The sequence below is a fragment of the Phyllobates terribilis genome, unplaced genomic scaffold (assembly GCF_046119375.1).
Source record: "Phyllobates terribilis strain yellow unplaced genomic scaffold, ASM4611937v1 Scaffold_12__6_contigs__length_324123572, whole genome shotgun sequence".
In the NCBI taxonomy this organism is placed as follows: domain Eukaryota; kingdom Metazoa; phylum Chordata; class Amphibia; order Anura; family Dendrobatidae; genus Phyllobates; species Phyllobates terribilis.
The window spans coordinates 11,958,707-11,985,493 of NW_027362772.1; positions in this window are offsets into that span (position 1 = coordinate 11,958,707).

The window sequence follows — 26,787 nt, forward strand, 5'->3', positions numbered from 1 at the left end:
CCTGATATCGGAAGGTATCGCTCAACACTACTGATCATGTTTTCTGTCATGCGATTTTCTTGTGTAAATACTGTTGAAAAAAAATCATTTAGCATTTTGTTTTTTTCTTCATCCTCATCCACCATTTAACCCAGACTATTTTTAAGGGGGCCAACACTATCATTTTTTAGTTTCTTACTATTTATGTAGTTAAAGAATATTTTGGGATTATTTTTACTTTCTCTGGCAATGAGTCTCAATCTTTGCTGCCTTGATTTAGTTTTTACAGAATTTATGTAATTTTCTGTATTTATTTAATGTCTCATCACTACCTACTTGCTTTAGTTCTCTAAATGCTTTCTTTTTTGTCACTTATTGCACCCCTTACAGCTCTATTTAGCCATAGTGGTTTCCTCCTATTTCTAGCATGTTTATTCCCATAAGGTATATATTGTGCACAGGTCCTATTCAGGATGATAATAAATGTCTCCCATTTGCTTTGTGTATTTTTATGTCTCAGGATATCGTCCCAGTTTATTGCACTAAGATCATCTCTTAACCGTTGGAAATTTGCCTTTGCCTTCCTGAAGTTTATTGTCCTTGTAACCCCTCTTCTACACATCTTATTAAAGGATACATGAAAACTTATTATTTTGTGATCACTATTACCCAAGTGACCCCCAACTCGTATATTTGATATGCGGTCTGGCCTGTTGGTTATATTAGGTCTAGCAGTGCCCCCCTTCTTGTTGGGTCCTGAACCAGTTGTGAAAGGTAATTGTCTCTCATAGTTGTCAAAAACCTATTACCTTTGCTGGAACTACAGGTTTCTGTTCTCCAATGTATTTCAGGGTAGTTGAAGTCCCCCATAGTAATGACTTCTTGAGTCGCTGCTTCATCTATTTGCTTTATGAGGATATTCTCTGCTGCTACCATTATTTTTGGAGACTTACAACAAACCCCTATCATTAACTTATTATTTTTTTCTCCCTCCCCTTATCTCCACCCACAGGGACTCTACATTTTCATTAGATTCACATATATTCTCATGCAAGATGGGTTTTAAGCATGATTTTACATATAAACACACACACCCCCTCGCTTGTTTGTATGGTCATTTATGAACAGACTGTAGCCCTGTAAATTAACTGCCCAGTCATGGCTCTCATCCAGCCATGTCTCAGATATCCCCACCATGTCATAATTATTTTCCAACAAAATGAATTCTAATTCCTCCATTTTGTTGGTGAGGCTTCTGGCATTAGTATACATGCATCTTATGTATCTCTCTGTACCTCTATTCCTTCTTACTGTATTGACTGCTCTAACCCCATCCCCAATTTCTTTATTTGTGCCCAGGTCACTATCTGCACTATCTTCCCCACCTATAAAATGAATACCCTCCCCCCCCCTAGTTTAAACACTCCTCCAACCTTCTAGCCATTTTCTCCCCCAGCACAGCTGCACCTTCCCCATTGAGGTGCAGCCGATCCCTAGCGTAGAGTCTGTAGCCAACTGAGAAGTCGGCCCAGTTCTCCAGGAACCCAAACCCCTTCTTCCTACACCAATTCCTGAGCCACTTATTTATCTCCCATTGCCTCTCTGGCGTGGCACGTGGTACAGGCAGTATTTCAGAGAATACTACCTTGGAGGTCCTTGCTTTAAGCTTGCAGACTAATTCCCTGAAATCATCTTTAAGGACCTTCCACCTACCTCTAACTTTGTCATTTGTGCCAATGTGCACCATGACCGCTGGGTCCTCACCAGTCCCTCCCAGTAATCTGTAAACCCGATCAGCGATGTGCCGGACTCGAGAGCCAGGTAGGCAGCACACTGTTCGATGATCCTGTTAAAAGGCTCGGATGCCGCACACAGCACGCAGAGAGTATGGCAGAGGTTTAATTCAAGATTTGGTTTCTCCAAGCAGGGAGTGTAAATTTAAGTAACACAACAATAAAACAGTAAAATCGGACAATAAACGATTGTGGTTTAACTATAACACGGAAAGGATTAACAATACGGCGCAGTCCCAAAAGTTCAGGCTGAATAAGAGAAGGTAGATTACTGGAGGCTTGCACTTATCTATCCTTTAGCGAAAACTACGTCCGTCTACAGACACTCACTCCAGAGGGTGTCCGTCTTCTGGCGGCAGTGGGCGGTCTCGGGTCTCACCCACTGGGCCCCCAGTCCTTTGACCACACGACAGCGGTCATGACTCCTTTAAGAGCCGTAGCAAGCTCCTCCGGCGTACAGCAAACTGCGTTAGGATCACTAATCCCGGGTGCATCCTCACCGGTAGGTCACCGTCAGATGTCTGTAAAACTGTGGTGATGCAGGTAACTGAACAATCACTTTCTGTAGGCCCGATACAGACCGCACGTCCTTTGTTTTAGCGGCAAGCTGTGCCACCCGTTTGTCCGTCACCGCAGACAGGTGAGCACGTCTCTATTTCACCGAGGACAGGGCAGCACGTCTCTCTCTCGTTGTCAGCAGGTCTGACCGTTTCTCCCCAACGGCCGGTCTGCTCTCCACAACCAACTGTCTCTTTCGCGCGAGCCCAGACACCTGACTTCCTCTCTTCCGTCCCTCTCCTCTGTCCCCCAGCACTGTCCAGGAATTCCCCCATGCACTCTTAATCCCGTCCCCTGGCACACTGGGCAGGACCCTGGAAGTTCCGGCGCCGGAGCTCCGCACCTGGCCCTAGACAAGTCTTCCTTCTTACACTCCCGCTCGCTTTGAGCTCGCCAGTCCACGGGCGAGAGTTTTTTCACCAGGCGCTCACACTCTCTGACCTCTTGGATGATACGTTGCTAGATGAACTGATCCTGATTGTAGCGGATAGGCGGTACGCCAGCCGTGGATCGTTCGGACCAGCGTAACGCAGTTGGAGCGCAGGGTACTTGAGAGTCTCTGGGGTTCCCAACTTCGCCCGGCCCAGCCTGACGGAGCAGTGGGCCCTCCTCTCTCGTGTGGGAAGCTGTGGGCGATGTGAGACTGGGGATCGCAGCCACTATCGTCTCTTCCTCCTCATCATAATAGATGGGCGCACTGGGTGTGGGATCTCTCGTCCTTGTGCTGAGTTCTTCCTTCTTTTCCTCATCGCTAGACAAACAGGGCCGTAACATGCTTCGACGAACGATTCTAGTTGGAGCCGCTTCTTCCCCCTCAGGCTGAACCTCATACACTGGTCCTTCAGGACTAACTCTCCGTTTCACTCGATACGGGGTCGACTCCCACCGTCTACTCAGCTTGCCCCGGGGTCTCTTGTCCCGTACCAACACCCGTTCTCCCGACTTAAGGAATGTCCCCCGAAGAGGTGGCGTTTCATGGTGCCTATGTTCCTTAAACTTCTGCAGCACTAACCTCCGAAGAGTCTGCAACCGGTGCCGATGCTCCCGGACCCAGGTAGATGGGCCCGTCCGGGGCCAGTCCTCCATGGGATCTAGTTCGAGCTCGGTGATCTCCCTATCCTTTTGTCCGAACAGCAGGGTGTAGGGGGTGAACCCTGTGGCACTATGTACCCGGTTATTATAGACAAACACCAGCTCGGCCACAAACTCCGGCCAGCGTACCTTCCGATCTTCTTCCAAGGTTCGAAGCATCTGGATCAAAGTTCTGTTGAAGCATTCACAGGACTCATTCCCTTGCAGATGGTAAGGGGTGGTCCTAGACTTCTCGATCTTGTATAGCCGGTGCAGCTCCTCCATCACCCGTCCTTGGAAACAGACTCCTGGATCGGAGTGAATTTTCTTCGGACAGCCGTAGACCCTGATGAAGTCCCGACAGATAGCCTGGGCAGCAGATTCAGCTGTCTGATCCCTGGTCGGAGTTACCACCACGAATTTCGTAAAGTGGTCGGTCATGACCAGGCAATGTCCATACCCGAGATGCGCCGGCCCGATGGTCAGGTAGTCGATCATCAACACCTCTAAGGGCGCAGCCGTCAAAATGGTCTGGACAGGGGCCCGCTGCTCTGGGTTTTCACCAACTCACAAGTCCGGCACTTCTGGCAGACGTTCTCCACTGCAGCTCTTAGCTGGGGGTGGTACACCAGTCTCTGCAGCCACTGGAAGGTCTTTTCGGGTCCAAAGTGTGCTCCCCGCTCGTGTGCTTCCTTGGCCAGTGTCCCGATCACACTCTCTGGAACCACTACTTGCCAAGTGGGGCCGAACTCCCGTACCAACTGGACCCGTCTGTACAACAAACCGTCCTGCAGGCTCAGTCTCTCCCACTGCAGCAGCATCTTCAGCCCCTCTGGCGTCAGGGTCCCCCTTTCTTCAAGGTGAGGGACTTGTTTCAAAGCCACCCACTGTCGCAACCGCGCAATCTCTCCATCCATTTGCTGCATCCGTACCCACTTGTCCCTGGGCCGCCCCAACACGTGTCCTTCTTTCACTTCCCCGATCTGTCCCTGCATAGCGGACAACGGGCTGCCAACCCTCCGGAAGCTGGGCACCTCTTCGGCCTCCAGTTCTTCGTCTCGGTCACGGTCGGGGTGCTCATGGGTCACCCTGGAGAGGACATCAGCATGCGTGTTTTCAGCCCTAGGCAGGTAGGTGATCTTATACCGGTACCAAGCCATGCGAGCCACCCATCGTTGTTCCAGGGCTCCCAACTTCGCGTTCTCCAGATGAGCCAATGGGTTGTTTTCTATCTTCACCAACACTTCAGACCCCCGACAAGTACTCCGCGAACTTTTCTGTCATTGCCTACACTAGGGCCAATAATTCCAGTTTAAAGGAGCTGTAATTGTCTGGGTTCTTCGAGTCTAGGAGGGAGCGACTCGCGTATGCTATCACCCGCTCTCTCCCCTCCTGTTCCTGTAACAACACGGCCCCTAGACTAAGGAGACTTCCATCGGTGTGAAGAACAAAGGGCTGAGAAAAGTCCACGTAGGTCAGTATGGGAGCTTCTGTCAGGGCCATCTTCATGGCCCTGAAGACCTCCTCCTGTTCTCTTCCCCATTTCACTGTTCGATTTTTCGAGCCCGCAGGTGTCCTTTGAAGGAGCTCCAGTAGTGGATTAGCGATGTGCGTGAAATTTTTCACGAACCTGCGGCAATACTCTGCGAGTCTTAGGAAGGCCCGCACGTCCTTTAAAGTCTTCGGGGTGGGCCACTCTTGCATGGCGGCCACTTTCTCCTGAGTGGGCCTGACTCCTTCACCGGACACCGTGTGCCCGAGGAACTCAACCTGCTTGCGGAATATATGACATTTTTGTGACTTCACCTTCAGGCCGTGATTTCGAAGGCGACTCAAGACTTGCTCCAATCGTCGTAGATGTTCCTGGAAGGTAGATGCATAGACGATGATGTCATCGAGGTAGATCAGTGTGGCCTCAAAGTTCAGATCGCCTAAACATCTCTCCATCAAGCGTTGAAAGGTCCCGGGAGCATTGGTTAAGCCAAAAGGCATGCGATTAAACTCGAAGAGTCCCATGGGCAACATGAATGCTGTCTTGGCGCGGTCGTGTTCAGCCACTGGCACTTGCCAGTATCCGCTGGACAGATCCAGGGAGGAGAAGTATTTCGCCTTGCCTAGGGCGGATAGAGGCTCCTCGATCCTGGGTAAAGGGTACGAGTCTCTTACGGTGCAAGCATTTACCCGCCTGTAGTCCACACAGAATCGTAGGGTTCCATCCTTCTTCCTGACCAGGACGATTGGAGCCGCCCATGGGCTCTGGCTTTCCCGAATCACCCCGTTCTGTATCATATGGGCCAGCATTTCCTTCACCTCCTGGTACATTTGCGGGGGTATCTGTCTATACTGTTCCCGTACTGGAGCAGCACTTCCCGTAGGGATCTCATGGGTGATGGCCTCGGTACATCCAAAGTCGTCCTCATGTCGGGCAAAGACGTCCTGGTACCGTCCCAGCATCTCTTCGACCTGGTACACCTGTTCCGTTGTGAGCCCTGTCAAATCAGCACGCATCTGTTCTAGGATCTTCGACCGTCCTTAGTCTGAGGTCGAGGAGACCCCGATCGTACGGTGATCGCCAGGGTCCAGAGATCCCTCTTACGGCTGACAATTGTATCGCATCTGACGGTTCCAGCTGTTCTGGCATCCGCAGGATATGGGCCATTTCGGTCCTGGCGGGAAGCATGAGCTCACTCGGATTCAGGTTCACGCATCGTACCACCACATTTCCCTTATGGATGGTAGCCAAGGTCCGCGCTACCAATAGACCCGGAGGCACCTTGTCCACGGTGGTTGACTCGATCTGAATCTCTACCCCTTCTAGTGGGGTGCAGGCTCGGACGGGCAAAGTGAGGACTGTCTGTCCTGGTGGTAAGGTGAGGGTGTTGGTGGCGGGTATTATCACCTTTCCCAGAACTTTTCTCCCACTCGAGGTCTCTTGCGCCTGGGCAACCCTGATCAGCTGCTGGAGGGCCTTCCTTTGAGGGGCTCTAGAGTTCCACCGCCCTAGCGTGAGCTCTCATGGTTCTCTAATCAAGATCTGCCCGATTTCCTTCAGCACGTTCATACCGAGGGTCACTGGTGGTCCTGGGCCGGCATCTCCACCTGACAGGACGACTCCTTTTCTTCCCACATCTTGTCCGCACAACCGGATACGTAACCACACTACTCCTGTGACCGGAATGGGCAGTTGGCTAGTGGCTGTGAGCTTTATCAAGGGACACCCTTCATTTCGTGCCATCTCTGGGTACCGCTGACGGAAATAAGTTTCTCCCATGGTGGTCACTTGAGATCCCGTGTCGATCAAGCAGTGAACCGCCCGTCCGCCAAGCTCGGCCCACACTTTCGGGCTCACGGATATTAAGTCTTCGGGACTCACTGCCTTCCTCCGCTCCGGGTTGCGTCCCTCACACCCGGAGCCCGTCAGTTTAACGGCTGCCGGGACAGAGGCCTTCCTCAACTGGCACAGCTCCTGGCGTAATGCCCCATGCCCCCACAATTCCAACACGTTGGTCGCCTGTCTGCAGGGGGTCGTCGGGCCACCCGATTGGGCTCTGTTCCAACGCGGGGTCTGGGCTCGTCCTTTACTTCGCCCGGGGGTCTCGGGTCAACTGTTCCGGCTCTCATTGATTGAGCCACTCGAATATTGTACCACTCTTCTCGCATTTCTTGGATTTCCCGCCGCATCTCTCGGGCCCATTCTGGTTCAGCCGTGGGCGACGGGGGCACTGCATTGCCCCAGACCATCCCTGCCAGGGTCACTACCCCCATCCCCTGTTCCCTCATGGGGGCCTCTGCCCCTGCCTCCAGAAATGTCATACGCGGGTTGGTGCCCAAGCGCTCTCGCAAGGCCTGTCTCAGCTGCGCATCTCTGAGGCTGGCTACGAACTGGTCCCTAAGTACTAGGTCCGGGGGCCCCACTCCCACGTCTTCTAGGTTCGTTTTCCTAGTGATGTAAGTGTACACACTCTGTAGGGCGTTGACATATTGGGTCACAGTCTCCCCCTCCCTTTGTACCTGTTGGAACAGTCGCATCCTTAACTCTGCCACATTAGAAGGGTCCCCATGCATTTCTTCTAGGATCCGTACCACCTTTTCCACCGTATTTCGGTCAGTGGGGGAATGAAACATTACTGACTGTCGAGCTTCTCCTTCTAAAGCCAGCAAAGCTATCTCTGCTTGCATATCGGGGGTCATTGGGTGCATCCGTAACATGCTCTTAACCCGTTCTACCCAATCCCACAGCATCATGTTGTCTCCAGTAAACTTTGGGAGATTATTCAACATGGCGCCCAGGGGTAGGCTAGCTGTAGGGGCTCTCGCGCTGGCCTGGTCTGCCATGCCTGCAACTGCATCTGGGGACGACATCCTGCCGACTACGCCATATGTTAAAAGGCTCGGATGCCGCACACAGCACGCAGAGAGTATGGCAGAGGTTTAATTCAAGATTTGGTTTCTCCACGCAGGGAGTGTAAATTTAAGTAACACAACAATAAAACAGTAAAATCGGACAAAAACAGACCGCACGTCCTTTGTTTTTGCGGCAAGCTGTGCTACCCTTTTGTCCATCACCACAGACAGGTCAGCACGTCTCTATTTCACCGAGGACAGGGCAGCACGTCTCTCTCTCGTTGTCGGCAGGTCTGACCGTTTCTCCCCAACTGCCGGTCTGCTCTCCACAACCAACTGTCTCTTTCGCACGAGCCCAGACACCTGACTTCCTCTCTTCCGTCCCTCTCCACTGTCCCCCAGCACTGTCCAGGAAGTCCCCGGTGCACTCTTAATCCTGTCCCCTGGCACACTGGGCAGGACCCTGGCAGTTCCGGCGCCGGAGCTCCGCACCTGGCCCTAGACAAGTCTTCCTTCTTACAATCCCTGTCTTTGTGACAGATTGCCCTATCTGTTCCCCTAATAATTGAGTCCCCCACTACCAGCACCTGCCTGGCCTGCCCTGCTCTCCCATTTCCCCCCTTACTGGAGCTGACACTCCTCCGGCTTTCAGAGGACATGCCTTGCTGCAGCAGTGCTACCCCTGTACCGACACCCCCCTCATCTGCCAACTTTGCAAACTTGTTGGGGTGTGCCAGATCAGAACTAGCCTCCCTGGCACTCTTCCCTCTACCCCCCTTCTAACTGTCACCCAGCTAGCTGCCTCACTGTCCTGCAGCTCCATACTACCACCCTCCTCCACATCTACCCCAGTGAGCAGCTGCTCACTGAGCAGCAGACTCCTTTCCATATTGTCAATGGATCTCAGTGTTACCAGCTGCTCATTTAGATCCAGTACCTGGGCTTCCAAACGCACAACGTGCTCACATCTCGCACAGCAGTATGCACCCACGACCGGCTGTTCAAGGAATGCAAACATGTGGCTCATTTCCTAATGGGGATTGCACTAGACAGAAATGTTAAGTAAAAAGAAATGTAAAGAATTAATAAGATACAGACAGCAATTCAGTCCAAATTCCTCCCTTCCAAACTCCCTGAATCCAAGTCACTGAAAAACAAGTCACACACTTACTTCAGTTCGCACCTACGCTCCAGTCACACTCAGCTTGTTCACACTCGCTAAGGAAGATTTAAAGAGGTTTTTTTCCCTTTAGCAGAAATTCAACCTACAGCTGAATGCACTTCCAAAGTGCATTGTGGTGTTACATAGGACTGCAGGTGACATCTACTACATTATCTGTACTCAGGGAGTTATCACTGTGTTATCAGTTTTGTTACATAGGACTGCAGGTGACAGCTACTACATTATCTGTACTTAGGGACTTATCACTGTGTTATCTATGGTGTTACATAGGACTGCAAGTGACATCTACTACATTATCTGTACTCAGAGCCAGGGTCGGACCTACCGCCGTTGCAGCTGGTGCAACTGCACCGGGGCTCGGCCATGCAGGGGAACCCTTGCTGGGAGGCTAATATTGAGGGCAATCTGGCCTGCTTCTCAGAGCCCCAGGCTCTGGGGGGCCCATGGCCAGATTGCCCTCTCATGTGCGGTGGGCAGATAGCAATCCTTGCAGCTCCACTGCAATCAGGAGGTAAATGGCAGCGGAGCTGGAGGGATCCATTCTCACCTCTGCTTCCAGCCTGGTGCTTCCTCCCCGACACAGGCCCGTGCTGCTTGATGACTTCATCATGCAGCACGGGCCTGTGTCAGGGAGAAAGTTACTAGAGATGAGGAGAATGCAGCAGGGGAGCAGGCTCAGAGGTAAGTTGTGTTTTTTTTTACTTAAACGCTGGGGAGAGGAATAACAGAATGAGGGGAGGTGGGGTAGAGCAATGATGGGTATGGTGGGGATGGGGAGAGCAATGGTGGGGATGGTGAGAGCAATGATGCGAATGGGAAGAGCAATGATGGGGATGGTGGGGATGGGGAGAGCAATGATGAGGATGGTGGGGATGGGGAGAGCAATGATGGGGATGGGGAGAGCAATGATGAGGCTGGTGGCCATGGGGAGAACAGTGATGGGGCTGGTGCCGATGGGGAGGGCAATGATGAAGATTGTGGCAATGGGGAGAGCAATGATGAGGATGGTGGCAATGGGGAGAGCAATGATGAGGATGGTAGCAATGGGGAGAGCAATGATGAGGATGGTAGCAATAGGGAGAGCAATGATGAGGATGGTGGGGATGGGGAGAGCAATGATGGGGTTTGCTGGATGAGAGCAATGAAGGGGTTGCTGGGAGAAAGCAATGATGGGGGTGCTTGGAGAGAGCAATGATGGGGATTGCTGTGAGAGAGCAATGATGGGGGTGTTGGGAGAGAGCAATGATGGGGCTGCTGGGAGAGAGCAATGATGGGGGTGGTGGGAGACAGCAATGATGGGGTGCTGGAAGAGAGCAATGAAGGGGTGCTGGGAGAGAGCAATGATGGGGGTGCTGGGAGAGAGCAATTATGGAGTACTTTGAGAGAGCAATGATGGGGTTGCTGGGAGAGAGCAATGATGGGGTGCTGGGAGAGAGCAATGATGGGGGTGCTGGGAAAGAGCCATGATGGGGGTGCTGGGAGAGAGCAATGATGGGGGTGCTGGGAGAGAGCAATGATGGGGGTGCTGGGAGAGAGGAATGATGGGGGTTCTGGGAGAGAGCAATGATGGGGGTGCTGGGAGAGAGCAATGATGGGGGTGCTGAGAGAGAGCAATGATGAGGGTGCTGGGAGAGAGCAATGATGGGGGTGCTGGGAGAGAGCAATGATGGGGTGATGGGAAAGAGCAATGATGGGGTGATAGGAGAGAGCAATGATGGGGGTGCTGGGACAAAGTAACAGTGGGGGTGCCGGGAGAGAGGAATGATGGGGGTTCTGGGAGAGAGCAATGATGGGGTGCTGGGAGAGAGCAATGATGGGAGTGCTGAGAGAGAGCAATGATGGAGGTGCTGGGACAAAGCAACAATGGGGGTGCCAGGAGAGAGGAATGATGGGGACTCTGGGAGAGAGCAATGATGGGGGTTCTGAGAGAGAGCAATGATGAGGGTGCTGGGAGAGAGCAATGATGAGGGTGCTGGGAGAGAGCAATGATGGGGTGATGGGAGAGAGCAATGATGGGGTGATGGGAGAGAGCAATGATGGGGGTGCTGGGACAAAGCGACAGTGGGGGTGCCAGGAGAGAGGAATGATGGGGCTTCTGGGAGAGAGCAATGATGGGGTGCTGGGAGAGAGCAATGATGGGGTGCTGGGAGAGAGCAATGATAGGGGTACTGGGAGAGAGCAATGATGGGGTGATGGGAGAGAGCAATGATGGGGGTGCTTGGAGAGAGCAATGATGGGGTGATGGGAGAGAGCCATGATGGGGGTGCTTGGAGACAGCAATGATGGGGGTGCTGGGAGAGAGCAATGATGGGGTGATGGGAGAGAGCAATGATGGGGTGATAGGAGAGAGCAATGATGGGGGTGCTTTGAGAGAGCAATGATGGGGGTGCTTGGAGTGAGCAATGATGGGGGTGCTTGGAGAAAGCAATGATAGGAGTGCTGGGACAGAGCAACGATTGGGGGTGCTGGGAGAGAGGGATGATGGGGGTGCTGGGAGAGAGAAATGATGGGGTGCTGAGAGAGAGCAATGATGGGGGTGGTGGGAGAGAGCAATGATGGGGGTGCTGGGAGAGAGCAATGATGGGGGTGCTGGGAGAGAGCAATGATGGGGGTGCTGGGAGAGAGCAATTATGGGGGTTTCACTTTGCTTGTACTGTAAAGCCTTGTATATTTTCTGTGTGCACATAGCCTTACAGTTAAATGGGGAAAGTCACAGAGACTGAATAATTTATATTATTGGGCGGCGGAGATTATAGTTAATGGGGGGCACAGTGCTGATGATCACTTTATATTTTGATTGGTGTGTGGCTAATAGTATATTAATGGGGGGGTACATATCTGTAGTCAGGGCCGCAGTGTGGGAGAGGCACATGTATCTATACAATATATGTGACCTTGTTATTTTCTAGGCTGGAGATCATCGTGACAAGACAAGTCGTGGCTGGGAAATGTGGACATGAAGGTCTGACCAGATGGAGAAGAAGCAGCAGAAACCGTCTCTGATCAGATGAGATATCAGCGGTAAGTGCCTGGATGTAAATATTATTCAGTATCTGCACTGTGTGACTTGGAGTGATAATGTTATCTGTAAAATCCCTCAGGCTACATTCTCACATTTGTGTGAAATGTCCGTGAGCTGCAAGATTTTTTTATCGGATGGTCCACGGACTCGTAGAGTTTTATAGATCCATTCACACATCCATGAAAATCACGGATCTGAGAATGAGATCTAAGAGGGTCAGAAAATATCCGATTTTGAGGATCAGCATAGGACACTGTGTTATCTGTGGTGTTACATGGGACTGCAGGTGACATCTACTACATTATCTGTACTCAGAGAGTTATCACTGTGTTATCTGTGGTGTTACATAGGACTGCAGGTGACATCTACTACATGCAATGCATCCTGTATTATACTCCAGAGCTGCACTCACTACTCTGCTGGTGCAGTCACTATGTACATGTAGCACCCTGAGGATTCGGCTGCTACAGGGGTATTGCACCTCAACCCAGAGGTGTGGTATTCCACTCCCGGGTAAGGATGGAGTGTGGAACTGAGCTCAGAAGGCTGCATGCACTACATACATCCCATTCCCGGGGGACAGAACAACGGTACTCCCACTAAGTAAATGTGCAGGTACGACAGCGTCTGTCCCTGGCTGGAGTGGGAGGGGGGTGGAACATCCCAGTAGTGTAGGGGCAGATAGGGGGAGTAGTCTGGGTAAAGCTAGGAGCTCATTGGGTGCTGGTCACCTGGGCTCACACATAGAGGGAGTATATAAGGTGGGCACCATCTAGGAACAGGGTCAGTCAGAGAGTCCAGGAGAGAGCTCAGCCAGGAGGGCTGACAGGGAGCTGTGGCTCCGGCTGGGCCCAGCTCCAGAACAGAGCCTGCTGAGAGAGAGAGAGAGGAGTAAGAAGGACCCAGAGAGGAGACAAGAAGAGAACCCCAAGATCCCAGAATAAGGACAGAAGGGTGAAGGGTTGGCGGACAAGGGTACCGGATCCCAAGCTGGCAGAGGCCAAAACAAACCTTAGCCAGGAACCGGAGGTCGTGGTCAGGATCTGCCACGACCCTCACCAAATCCACTAGAAAGGCACACCAAGCATAGGGTCAGGGAACCCAGAGGAGGTTTGACCACCAAGAGACCCGAGGGAGCCGGCCAAAAGTGGATCCCTGGTGGGCACGGCCAGAGGAAGGGAGAGTCAGAAAGGAGCTCAGGACCACGCTCCGGAATTGCCTGGGGGTTGGCCGAGTCCAGGACCTGGTGGACGCAGCACGGCTCGGGTGGTCACTCAAGGCCAGAGTGACTAAAAGGACACCAGTAAGTAAAAACCCTGAACTGCATCTCCCGACTCTGAGTCTTCTTACTGCACCGTCACAACCCCCATCATCCACACCTGCTGCCCTGAGGCCATACCCCTCCCGTTGGGGGTTATACCATCACTGCTGCACATATACCACCGGCCTCAGCGGACTGCTCTGCAGCGGCGGCTTCAAAGCCGCACTCAACGGGTGGCGTAGTCGACACTTAACAACATCTACTGCCATAGACTGCCACTTAGTTTGACACCCTGGGCACGGACCGGGTCACCGCCACAAGGATTACTACCCCCATACAGATCCGGCTCCGGGTACCCCCTTGAACATGGCCCAGGGGGTGCGTCATACATACATTACATTACTGATCCTGAGTTACATCCTGTATTATACCCAAGAGCTGCACTTACTATTCTGCTGGTGCAGTCACTGTGTACATACATTACATTACTGATCATGTACTGATCTTGCGTTACATCCTGTATTATACTCCAGAGCTGAACTCACTATTCTGCTGGTGCAGTCACTGTGTACATACATTATATTACTGATCCTGAGTTACATCCTCTATTATACTCCAGAGCTGCACTCACTATTCTGCTGGTGCAGTCACTGAGTACATACATTACATTACTGATCCTGAGTTACCTCCTGTATTATACTCCAGAGCTGCACTCACTATTCTGCTGGTACAGTCACTGTGTGCCTACATTACATTACTGATCCGGAGTTACATCCTGTATTATACCCCAGAGCTGCACTCAATATTCTGCTGGTGCAGTCACTGTGTACATACATTACATTACTGATCCTGAGTTAGATCCTGTATTATACTCCAGAGCTGCACTCACTATTCTGCTGGTGCAGTCACTGTGTACATACATTACTGATCCTGAGTTACATCCTGTATTATACTCCAGAGCTGCACTTACTATTCTGCTGGTGCAGTCACTGTGTGTCTACATTACATTACTGATCCTGAGTTACATCCTGTATTATACCCCAGAGCTGCACTCACTATTCTGCTGGAGCAGTCACTGTGTACATACATTACTGATCCTGAATTACATCCTGTATTATACTCCAGAGCTGCACTTACTATTCTGCTGGTGCAGTCACTCTGTACATACATTACATTACTGATCCTGAGTTACATCCTGTATTATGCTCCAGAGCTGCACTCACTATTCTGCTGGTGCAGTCACTGTGTACATACATTACTGATCCTGAGTTACATCCTGTATTATACTCCAGAGCTGCACTTACTATTCTGCTGGTGCAGTCACTGTGTGCCTACATTACATTACTGATCCTGAGTTACATCCTGTATTATACCCCAGAGCTGCACTCACTATTCTGCTGGTGCAGTCACTGTGTACAAACATTACATTACTGATCCTGAGTTACATCCTGTATTATACTCCAGAGCTGCACTCACTATTCTGCTGGTGGAGTCACTGTGTACATACATTACATTACTGATCCTGAGTTACCTCCTGTATTATACTCCAGAGCTGCACTCACTATTCTGCTGGTGCAGTCACTGTGTACATATATTACATTACTGATCCTGAGTTACCTCCTGTATTATACTCCAGATCTGCACTCACTATTCTGCTGGAGCCGTCACTGTGTACATACATTACATTACTGATTCTGAGTTACCTCCTGTATTATACTCCAGAGCTGCACTCACTATTCTGCTGGTGCAGTCACTGTGTACATACATTACTGATCCTGAGTTACATCCTGTATTATACTCCAGAGCTGCACTCACTATTCTGCTGGTGCAGTCACTGTGTACATACATTATATTACTGATCCTGAGTTATATCCTGTATTATACTCCAGAGCTGCACTCACTATTCTGCTGGTGCAGTCACTGTATACATACAATACATTACTGATCCTGAGTTACATCCTGTATTATACTCCAGAGCTGCACTCACTATTCTGCTGGTGCAGTCACTCTGTACATACATTACATTACTGATCCTGAGTTAAATCCTGTATTATACTCCAGAGCTGTACTCACTATTTTGCTGGTGCAGTCACTGTGTACATACATTACATTACTGATCCTGCGTTACATCCTGTATTATACTCCAGAGCTGCACTCACTATTCTGCTGGTGCAGTCATTGTGTATATACATTACATTACTGATCTTGAGTTACATCCTGTATTATACTCCAGAGCTGCACTCACTATTCTGCTGGTGCAGTCACTGTGAACATACATTACATTACTGATCCTGAGTTACATCCTGTATTATACTACAGAGCAGCACTCACTATTCTGCTGGTGCAGTCATTGTGTATATACATTACATTACTGATCCTGAGTTACATCCTGTATTATACTCCAGAGCTGCACTCACTATTTTGCTGGTGCAGCCACTGTGTACATACATTAGATTACTGATCCTGAGTTACATCCTGTATTATACTCCAGAGTTGCACTCACTATTTTGCTGGTGCAGTCACTGTGTACATACATTACATTACTGATCCTGGGTTACATCCTGTATTATACTCCAGAGTTGCACTCACTATTCTGCTGGTGCAGTCACTGTGTACATACATTACATTACAGATCCTAAGTTACCTCCTGTATTATACTCCAGAGCTGCACTCATTATTCTGCTGGTGCAGTCACTGAGTACATACATTACATTACTGATCCTGAGTTACCTCCTGTATTATACTCCAGAGCTGCACTCGCTATTCTGCTGGTGCAGTCACTGTGTACATACATTACATTACTGATCCTGAGTTACCTCCTGTATTATACTCTAGAGCTGCACTCACTATTCTGCTGGTGCACTCACTGTGTACATACATTACATTACTGATCCTGAGTTACCTCCTGTATTATACTCCAGAGCTGCACTCACTATTCTGCTGTTGCAGTCACTGTGTACATATATTACATTACTGATCCCGAGATACCTCCTGTATTATACTCCAGATCTGCACTCACTATTCTGCTGGAGCAGTCACTGTGTACATACATTACATTACTGATTCTGAGTTACCTCCTGTATTATACTCCAGAGCTGCACTCACTATTCTGCTGGTGCAGTCACTGTGTACATACATTACTGATCCTGAGTTACATCCTGTATTATACTCCAGAGCTGCACTCACTATTCTGCAGGAGCAGTCACTGTGTACATACATTATATTACTGATCCTGAGTTATATCCTGTATTATACTCCAGAGCTGCACTCACTATTCTACTGGTGCAGTCACTGTGTACATACATTACATTACTGATCCTGAGTTACATCCTGTATTATACTCCAGAGCTGCACTCACTATTCTGCTGGTGCAGTCACTCTGTACATACATTACATTACTGATCCTGAGTTAAATCCTGTATTATACTCCAGAGCTGCACTCACTATTCTGCAGGAGCAGTCACTGTGTACATACATTACATTACTGATCCTGAGTTATATCCTGTATTATACTCCAGAGCTGCACTCACTATTCTGCTGGTGCAGTCACTGTGTACATACATTACATTACTGATCCTGAGTTACATCCTGTATTATACTCCAGAGCTGCACTCACTATTCTGCTGGTGCAGTCACTCTGTACATACATTACATTACTGATCCTGAGTTATATCCTGTATTATACTCCAGAGCTGGACTCACTGTTCTGCTGGTGCAGTCACTCTGTACATACATTACATTACTGATCCTGAGTTACATCCTGTATTATACTCCAGAGCTGCACTCACTATTCTGCTGGTGCAGTCACTCTGTACATACATTACATTACTGATTCTGCGTTACATCCTGTATTATACTCCAGAGCTGCACTCACTATTCTGCTGGTGCAGTCATTGTGTATATACATTACATTACTGATCTTGAGTTACAGCCTGTATTATACTCCAGAGCTGCACTCACTATTCTGCTGGTGCAGTCACTGTGTACATACATTACATTACTGATCCTGAGTTACATCCTGTATTATACTCCAGAGCTGCACTCACTATTCTGCTGGTGCAGTCATTGTGTATATACATTACATTACTGATCCTGAGTTACATCCTGTATTATACTCCAGAGCTGCACTCACTATTCTGCTGGTGCAATCACTGTGTACATGCATTTCATTTCTGATCCTGGGTTACATCCTGTATTATACTCCAGAGCTGCACTCACTATTCTGCTGGTGCAGTCACTGTGTACATACATTACATTACAGATCCTAAGTTACCTCCTGTATTATACTCCAGAGCTGCACTCACTATTCTGCTGGTGCAGTCACTGTGTACATACATTACATTACTGATCCTGAGCTACCTCCTGTATTATACTCCAGAGCTGCACTCACTATTCTGCTGGTGCAGTCACTGTGTACATACATTACATTACTGATCCTGTACTGATCCTGAGTTACATCCTGTATTATACTCCAGAGCTGCACTCACTATTCTGCTGGTGCAGTCACTGTGTACATACAATACATTACTGATCCTGAGTTACATCCTGTATTATACTCCAGAGCTGCACTCACTATTCTGCTGGTGCAATCACTGTGTACATACATTACATTACTGATTCTGGGTTACATCCTGTATTATACTCCAGAGCTGCACCCACTATTCTGCTGGTGCAGTCACTGTGTATATACATTACATTACTGATCCTGAGTTACATCCTGTATTATACTCCAGAGCTACACTCACTATTTTGCTGGTGCAGTCATTGTGTATATACATTACATTACTGATCCTGAGTTACATCCTGTATTATACTCCAGAGCTGCACTCACTATTTTGCTGGTGCAGCCACTGTGTACATATATTACATTACTGATCCTGAGTTACCTCCTGTATTATACTCCAGATCTCCACTCACTATTCTGCTGGAGCCGTCACTGTGTACATACATTACATTACTGATTCTGAGTTACCTCCTGTATTATACTCCAGAGCTGCACTCACTATTCTGCTGGTGCAGTCACTGTGTACATACATTACTGATCCTGAGTTACATCCTGTATTATACTCCAGAGCTGCACTCACTATTCTGCTGGTGCAGTCACTGTGTACATACATTATATTACTGATCCTGAGTTATATCCTGTATTATACTCCAGAGCTGCACTCACTATTCTGCTGGTGCAGTCACTGTGTACATACATTACATTACTGATCCTGAGTTACATCCTGTATTATACTTCAGAGCTGCACTCACTATTCTGCTGGTGCAGTCACTCTGTACATACATTACATTACTGATCCTGAGTTAAATCCTGTATTATACTCCAGAGCTGTACTCACTATTTTGCTGGTGCAGTCACTGTGTACATACATTACATTACTGATCCTGCGTTACATCCTGTATTATACTCCAGAGCTGCACTCACTATTCCGCTGGTGCAGTCATTGTGTATATACATTACATTACTGATCTTGAGTTACATCCTGTATTATACTCCAGAGCTGCACTCACTATTCTGCTGGTGCAGTCACTGTGTACATACATTACATTACTGATCCTGAGTTACATCCTGTATTATACTCCAGAGCAGCACTCACTATTCTGCTGGTGCAGTCATTGTGTATATACATTACATTACTGATCCTGAGTTACATCCTGTATTATACTCCAGAGCTGCACTCACTATTTTGCTGGTGCAGCCACTGTGTACATACATTACATTACTGATCCTGAGTTACATCCTGTATTATACTCCAGAGTTGCACTCACTATTCTGCTGGTGCAGTCACTGTGTACATACATTACGGATCCTGAGTTACATCCTGTATTATACTCCAGAGCTGCACTCGCTATTCTGCTGGTGCAGTCACTGTGTACATACATTACATTACTGATCCAGAGTTACATCCTGTATTATACTCCAGAGCTGCACTCACTATTCTGCTGGTGCAGTCACTCTGTACATACATTACATTACTGATCCTGAGTTATATCCTGTATTATACTCCAGAGCTGGACTCACTGTTCTGCTGGTGCAGTCACTCTGTACATACATTACATTACTGATCCTGAGTTACATCCTGTATTATACTCCAGAGCTGCACTCACTATTCTGCTGGTGCAGTCACTCTGTACATACATTACATTACTGATTCTGCGTTACATCCTGTATTATACTCCAGAGCTGCACTCACTATTCTGCTGGTGCAGTCATTGTGTATATACATTACATTACTGATCTTGAGTTACATCCTGTATTATACTCCAGAGCTGCACTCACTATTCTGCTGGTGCAGTCACTGTGTACATACATTACATTACTGATCCTGAGTTACATCCTGTATTATACTCCAGAGCTGCACTCACTATTCTGCTGGTGCAGTCATTGTGTATATACATTACATTACTGATCCTGAGTTACATCCTGTATTATACTCCAGAGCTGCACTCACTATTCTGCTGGTGCAATCACTGTGTACATACATTTCATTTCTGATCCTGGGTTACATCCTGTATTATACTCCAGAGCTGCACTCACTATTCTGCTGGTGCAGTCACTGTATACATACATTACATTACAGATCCTAAGTTACCTCCTGTATTATACTCCAGAGCTGCACTCACTATTCTGCTGGTGCAGTCACTGTGTACATACATTACATTACTGATCCTGAGCTACCTCCTGTATTATACTCCAGAGCTGCACTCACTATTCTGCTGGTGCAGTCACTGTGTACATACATTACATTACTGATCCTGTACTGATCCTGAGTTACATCCTGTATTATACTCCAGAGCTGCACTCACTATTCTGCTGGTGCAGTCACTGTGTACATACAATACATTACTGATCCTGAGTTACATCCTGTATTATACTCCAGAGCTGCACTCACTATTCTGCTGGTGCAATCACTGTGTACATACATTACATTACTGATTCTGGGTTACATCCTGTATTATACTCCAGAGCTGCACCCACTATTCTGCTGGTGCAGTCACTGTGTATATACATTACATTACTGATCCTGAGTTACATCCTGTATTATACTCCAGAGCTACACTCACTATTTTGCTGGTGCAGTCATTGTGTATATACATTACATTACTGATCCTGAGTTACATCCTGTATTATACTCCAGAGCTGCACTCACTATTCTGCTGGTGCAGTCATTGTGTATATACATTACATTACTGATCCTGAGTTACATCCTGTATTATACTCCAGAGCTGCACTCACTATTCTGCTGGTGCAATCACTGTGTACATACATTTCATTTCTGATCCTGGGTTACATCCTGTATTATACTCCAGAGCTGCACTCACTATTCTGCTGGTGCAGTCACTGTGTACATACATTACATTACAGATCCTAAGTTACCTCCTGTATTATACTCCAGAGCTGCACTCACTATTCTGCTGGTGCAGTCACTGTGTACATACATTACATTACTGATCCTGAGCTACCTCCTGTATTATACTCCAGAGCTGCACTCACTATTCTGCTGGTGCAGTCACTGTGTACATACATTACATTACTGATCCTGTACTGATCCTGAGTTACATCCTGTATTATACTCCAGAGCTGCACTCACTATTCTGCTGGTGCAGTCACTGTGTACATACAATACATTACTGATCCTGAGTTACATCCTGTATTATACTCCAGAGCTGCACTCACTATTCTGCTGGTGCAATCACTGTGTACATACATTACATTACTGATTCTGGGTTACATCCTGTATTATACTCCAGAGCTGCACCCACTATTCTGCTGGTGCAGTCACTGTGTATATACATTACATTACTGATCCTGAGTTACATCCTGTATTATACTCCAGAGCTACACTCACTATTTTGCTGGTGCAGTCATTGTGTATATACATTACATTACTGATCCTGAGTTACATCCTGTATTATACTTCAGAGCTGCACTCACTATTTTGCTGGTGCAGCCACTGTGTATATACATTACATTACTGATCCTGAGTTACATCCTGTATTATACTCCAGAGCTGCACTCACTATTTTGCTGGTGCAGCCACTGTGTACATATATTACATTACTGATCCTGAGTTACCTCCTGTATTATACTCCAGATCTGCACTCACTATTCTGCTGGAGCCGTCACTGTGTACATACATTACATTACTGATTCTGAGTTACCGCCTGTATTATACTCCAGAGCTGCACTCACTATTCTGCTGGTGCAGTCACTGTGTACATACATTACTGATCCTGAGTTACATCCTGTATTATACTCCAGAGCTGCACTCACTATTCTGCTGGTGCAGTCACTGTGTACATACATTATATTACTGATCCTGAGTTATATCCTGTATTATACTCCAGAGCTGCACTCACTATTCTGCTGGTGCAGTCACTGTGTACATACATTACATTACTGATCCTGAGTTACATCCTGTATTATACTTCAGAGCTGCACTCACTATTCTGCTGGTGCAGTCACTCTGTACATACATTACATTACTGATCCTGAGTTAAATCCTGTATTATACTCCAGAGCTGTACTCACTATTTTGCTGGTGCAGTCACTGTGTACATACATTACATTACTGATCCTGCGTTACATCCTGTATTATACTCCAGAGCTGCACTCACTATTCTGCTGGTGCAGTCATTGTGTATATACATTACATTACTGATCTTGAGTTACATCCTGTATTATACTCCAGAGCTGCACTCACTATTCTGCTGGTGCAGTCACTGTGTACATACATTACATTACTGATCCTGAGTTACATCCTGTATTATACTCCAGAGCAGCACTCACTATTCTGCTGGTGCAGTCATTGTGTATATACATTACATTACTGATCCTGAGTTACATCCTGTATTATACTCCAGAGCTGCACTCACTATTTTGCTGGTGCAGCCACTGTGTACATACATTACATTACTGATCCTGAGTTACATCCTGTATTATACTCCAGAGTTGCACTCACTATTCTGCTGGTGCAGTCACTGTGTACATACATTACATTACGGATCCTGAGTTACATCCTGTATTATACTCCAGAGCTGCACTCGCTATTCTGCTGGTGCAGTCACTGTGTACATACATTACATTACTGATCCTGAGTTACATCCTGTATTATACTCCAGAGCTGCACTCACTATTCTGCTGGTGCAGTCACTGTGTACATACATTACATTACTGATCCTGAGTTACCTCCTGTATTATACTCCAGAGCTGCACTCACTATTCTGCTGGTGCAGTCACTGTGTACATACATTACATTACTGATCCTGAGTTACATCCTGTATTATACTCCAGAGCTGCACTCACTATTCTGCTGGTGCAGTCATTGTGTATATACATTACATTACTGATCCTGAGTTACATCCTGTATTATACTCCAGAGCTGCACTCACTATTCTGCTGGTGCAATCACTGTGTACATACATTTCATTTCTGATCCTGGGTTACATCCTGTATTATACTCCAGAGCTGCACTCACTATTCTGCTGGTGCAGTCACTGTGTACATACATTACATTACAGATCCTAAGTTACCTCCTGTATTATACTCCAGAGCTGCACTCACTATTCTGCTGGTGCAGTCACTGTGTACATACATTACATTACTGATCCTGTACTGATCCTGAGTTACATCCTGTATTATACTCCAGAGCTTCACTCACTATTTTGCTGGTGCAGTCACTGTGTACATACATTACATTACTGATCCTGGGTTACATCCTGTATTATACTCCAGAGTTGCACTCACTATTCTGCTGGTGCAGTCACTGTGTACATACATTACATTACAGATCCTAAGTTACCTCCTGTATTATACTCCAGAGCTGCACTCATTATTCTGCTGGTGCAGTCACTGTGTACATACATTACAATACTGATCCTGAGTTACCTCCTGTATTATACTCCAGAGCTGCACTCGCTATTCTGCTGGTGCAGTCACTGTGTACATACATTACATTACTGATCCTGAGTTACATCCTGTATTATACTCCAGAGCTGCACTCACTATTCTGCTGGTGCAGTCACTGTATACATACATTACATTACGGATCCTGAGTTACATCCTGTATTATACTCCAGAGCTGCACTCGCTATTCTGCTGGTGCAGTCACTGTGTACATACATTACATTACTGATCCTGAGTTACATCCTGTATTATACTCCAGAGCTGCACTCACTATTCTGCTGGTGCAGTCACTGTGTACATACATTACATTACTGATCCTGAGTTACCTCCTGTATTATACTCCAGAGCTGCACTCACTATTCTGCTGGTGCAGTCATTGTGTATATACATTACATTACTGATCTTGAGTTACATCCTGTATTATACTCCAGAGCTGCACTCACTATTCTGCTGGTGCAGTCACTGTGTACATACATTACATTACTGATCCTGAGTTACATCCTGTATTATACTCCAGAGCTGCACTCACTATTCTGCTGGTGCAGTCATTGTGTATATACATTACATTACTGATCCTGAGTTACATCCTGTATTATACTCCAGAGCTGCACTCACTATTCTGCTGGTGCAATCACTGTGTACATACATTTCATTTCTGATCCTGGGTTACATCCTGTATTATACTCCAGAGCTGCACTCACTATTCTGCTGGTGCAGTCACTGTGTACATACATTACATTACAGATCCTAAGTTACCTCATGTATTATACTCCAGAGCTGCACTCACTATTCTGCTGGTGCAGTCACTGTGTACATACATTACATTACTGATCCTGAGCTACCTCCTGTATTATACTCCAGAGCTGCACTCACTATTCTGCTGGTGCAGTCACTGTGTACATACATTACATTACTGATCCTGTACTGATCCTGAGTTACATCCTGTATTATACTCCAGAGCTGCACTCACTATTCTGCTGGTGCAGTCACTGTGTACATACAATACATTACTGATCCTGAGTTACATCCTGTATTATACTCCAGAGCTGCACTCACTATTCTGCTGGTGCAATCACTGTGCACATACATTACATTACTGATTCTGGGTTACATCCTGTATTATACTCCAGAGCTGCACCCACTATTCTGCTGGTGCAGTCACTGTGTATATACATTACATTACTGATCCTGAGTTACATCCTGTATTATACTCCAGAGCTACACTCACTATTTTGCTGGTGCAGTCATTGTGTATATACATTACATTACTGATCCTGAGTTACATCCTGTATTATACTCCAGAGCTGCACTCACTATTTTGCTGGTGCAGCCACTGTGTATATACATTACATTACTGATCCTGAGTTACATCCTGTATTATACTCCAGAGCTGCACTCACTATTTTGCTGGTGCAGCCACTGTGTACATATATTACATTACTGATCCTGAGTTACCTCCTGTATTATACTCCAGATCTGCACTCACTATTCTGCTGGAGCCGTCACTGTGTACATACATTACATTACTGATTCTGAGTTACCTCCTGTATTATACTCCAGAGCTGCACTCACTATTCTGCTGGTGCAGTCACTGTGTACATACATTACTGATCCTGAGTTACATCCTGTATTATACTCCAGAGGTGCACTCACTATTCTGATGGTGCAGTCACTGTGTACATACATTATATTACTGATCCTGAGTTATATCCTGTATTATACTCCAGAGCTGCACTCACTATTCTGCTGGTGCAGTCACTGTGTACATACATTACATTACTGATCCTGAGTTACATCCTGTATTATACTTCAGAGCTGCACTCACTATTCTGCTGGTGCAGTCACTCTGTACATACATTACATTACTGGTCCTGAGTTAAATCCTGTATTATACTCCAGAGCTGTACTCACTATTTTGCTGGTGCAGTCACTGTGTACATACATTACATTACTGATCCTGCGTTACATCCTGTATTATACTCCAGAGCTGCACTCACTATTCTGCTGGTGCAGTCATTGTGTATATACATTACATTACTGATCTTGAGTTACATCCTGTATTATACTCCAGAGCTGCACTCACTATTCTGCTGGTGCAGTCACTGTGTACATACATTACATTACTGATCCTGAGTTACATCCTGTATTATACTCCAGAGCAGCACTCACTATTCTGCTGGTGCAGTCATTGTGTATATACATTACATTACTGATCCTGAGCTACATCCTGTATTATACTCCAGAGCTGCACTCACTATTTTGCTGGTGCAGCCACTGTGTACATACATTACATTACTGATCCTGAGTTACATCCTGTATTATACTCCAGAGTTGCACTCACTATTCTGCTGGTGCAGTCACTGTGTACATACATTACATTACGGATCCTGAGTTACATCCTGTATTATACTCCAGAGCTGCACTCGCTATTCTGCTGGTGCAGTCACTGTGTACATACATTACATTACTGATCCTGAGTTACATCCTGTATTATACTCCAGAGCTGCACTCACTATTCTGGTGGTGCTGTCACTGTGTACATACATTACATTACTGATCCTGAGTTACCTCCTGTATTATACTCCAGAGCTGCACTCACTATTCTGCTGGTGCAGTCACTGTGTACATACATTACATTACTGATCCTGAGTTACATCCTGTATTATACTCCAGAGCTGCACTCACTATTCTGCTGGTGCAGTCACTCTGTACATACATTACATTACTGATCCTGAGTTAAATCCTGTATTATACTCCAGAGCTGCACTCACTATTTTGCTGGTGCAATCACTGTGTACATACATTACATTACTGATTCTGCGTTACATCCTGTATTATACTCCAGAGCTGCACTCACTATTCTGCTGGTGCAGTCATTGTGTATATACGTTACATTACTGATCTTGAGTTACATCCTGTATTATACTCCAGAGCTGCACTCACTATTCTGCTGGTGCAGTCACTGTGTACATACATTACATTACTGATCCTGAGTTACATCCTGTATTATACTCCAGAGCTGCACTCACTATTCTGCTGGTGCAGTCATTGTGTATATACATTACATTACTGATCCTGAGTTACATCCTGTATTATACTCCAGAGCTGCACTCACTATTCTGCTGGTGCAATCACTGTGTACATACATTTCATTTCTGATCCTGGGTTACATCCTGTATTATACTCCAGAGCTGCACTCACTATTCTGCTGGTGCAGTCACTGTGTACATACATTACATTACAGATCCTAAGTTACCTCCTGTATTATACTCCAGAGCTGCACTCACTATTCTGCTGGTGCAGTCACTGTGTACATACATTACATTACTGATCCTGTACTGATCCTGAGTTACATCCTGTATTATACTCCAGAGCTTCACTCACTATTTTGCTGGTGCAGTCACTGTGTACATACATTACATTACTGATCCTGGGTTACATCCTGTATTATACTCCAGAGTTGCACTCACTATTCTGCTGGTGCAGTCACTGTGTACATACATTACATTACAGATCCTAAGTTACCTCCTGTATTATACTCCAGAGCTGCACTCATTATTCTGCTGGTGCAGTCACTGTGTACATACATTACAATACTGATCCTGAGTTACCTCCTGTATTATACTCCAGAGCTGCACTCGCTATTCTGCTGGTGCAGTCACTGTG